At 37.9% G+C, this 1,809-nt stretch overlaps 1 pseudogene; it reads left to right on the top strand.

Annotated features, from left to right (window-relative positions):
• The first annotated feature begins 432 nt into the window (after positions 1-432).
• On the top strand, positions 433-585 carry LOC116082953 (annotated as a pseudogene).
• The last annotated feature ends 1,224 nt before the right edge of the window (positions 586-1,809 follow it).

Genomic DNA, 1,809 nt, shown 5'->3' on the forward strand with positions numbered 1-1,809 from the left:
AACACAGAGGAAGGGAAGGTATGTAGGAAAAGAAGATGAAAGATGTTCTGAGAAATGCCACCTTCTGTATATAACATGACGAAGAACTGCACAAGACCAAGTGAGTTAAGAAGTCTAGCATGTGTAGAAGAGGGGCTCCTAAGGCCCCAGCACAGCTGAGGAGCTAGTGGCAGTTGATGGCTATGGGAGCGGACGAAGTAGTTCTCTTTGAACCGATGGCAAATGGGAATTTGTCCAAGTCAAGTAAATGACCCTATACTCATGTGAGTATGGGTAGCAATAATTGGCCTCTGTGTTATTTTTAAAAGGATCATATGAAGTTAAGAGGTCAATGATTGGGAGGAGTTGGATGCAGAAAACAGAAGATGGATATACTTAAGATACATTTGTTTGTATATGGAATGTTCAAATAGTACATTTAAAGACATACCTACACACAGAAGGTAGGAAAGATACCATGATCATGAAGGTGGTTTTTCCAGTGTCTTAGCCATTGCACTCTGCTGACCCTGGGGATTTTTCCAAATGATGGAAACCTGACTGCATAATTTTTGTGGTACTTGAAAACTGTGTTCCCACTCCAGATTTACAGAAAATTAATTGTCAGAGAGAGAGAGAGAGACATGACAGACAGAGACACAGAGGTCACTATGAAGCTGCACCGCCACCATAGCTCCCTCACTCTTGGCACATATGGCATTTGCTGTGTATTTTATCCCTCTGTGTTGATCACCTCAATATAAAACAGAGGGCTACTATGCTCACTTCATCAAGGTCTGAAGACTGGGGTACCATAAGTACATCTTTCACAGACCTTCCTAGAACACAGTGACAGTAATAGACAGTACCCATTGAATTCATTGTCACTCCAATGAATTAGCATCTCCTACAGACAATGTCATTGAGTCCTAAAAGAGGAATAGTAATTAACCACAATGTTACAGGTAGTGTGTGGAAATAACAAAATATGCAACTCAGTGGAATTTGACTCTCAAATCCTTGGTCTATAAACATATTTTGCAAACTTTTTGTGATCTTTACTTTTTGTCTGTTTTTGTTTTATTTGCTTGTTTGTTACCTTTTTTTTTTCCAATTAGGGCATATGCCCTGGGAAAGCAGGGGTAAATGAACCATTTACTTTCCACTATTTTGAGTAGGTCACTTCAGTGCCCGGATATAAGTAACATGCGCTGCTAAATGGGAGGAAATTGACACCTAATTTATGACATACTTGGGAAAAATATGCTGAGTCCTCTATCCAGGGTCTAAGACAGAAGACATTTACATTTCACCCTTCCCTAAGAGCCTCACAAAGTTGATGCTATCATTCTCCCCTAGGTATTGTCTGGACCCTGGTTTCTTATACTCCTGCTTGCAACAGCTTTTCCTTTGAAAATTTTGTACACAAAACACTTGCTGACAATAAATTATAAATACTTGTAAATAGTTTTATCATATGCACACTTTTATTGTTTATTTTAAAAAAAGTAAAAATGCAAGTGAGTGAGGTCATGTACTGTTAACTTTTACATAAAAAATTCAAGCTTGGCTGCATGCTTGATGCTGCAGGGCACAGGTTGTATTCAGCATTTTTCAGGGTTATTTGAAATTTTAATTTTATAATCATCAATACTGAGACTTAACATAAACATATAATATGAAGTGGCAGAAGTCTGCTTGAGCCTTATCAGAGATTGTTGCAAATGCTACTTTTATCCCAAACCAATATTTTTCAATGATTTAAAGAACTTAAGAAGTTAGACTCCAGAGAACCAAATAACCCTATTAAAAAATGGGGTACAGAGCTAA

The sequence above is a fragment of the Mastomys coucha genome, unplaced genomic scaffold (genome assembly GCF_008632895.1).
Source record: "Mastomys coucha isolate ucsf_1 unplaced genomic scaffold, UCSF_Mcou_1 pScaffold7, whole genome shotgun sequence".
In the NCBI taxonomy this organism is placed as follows: Eukaryota; Metazoa; Chordata; class Mammalia; order Rodentia; family Muridae; genus Mastomys; species Mastomys coucha.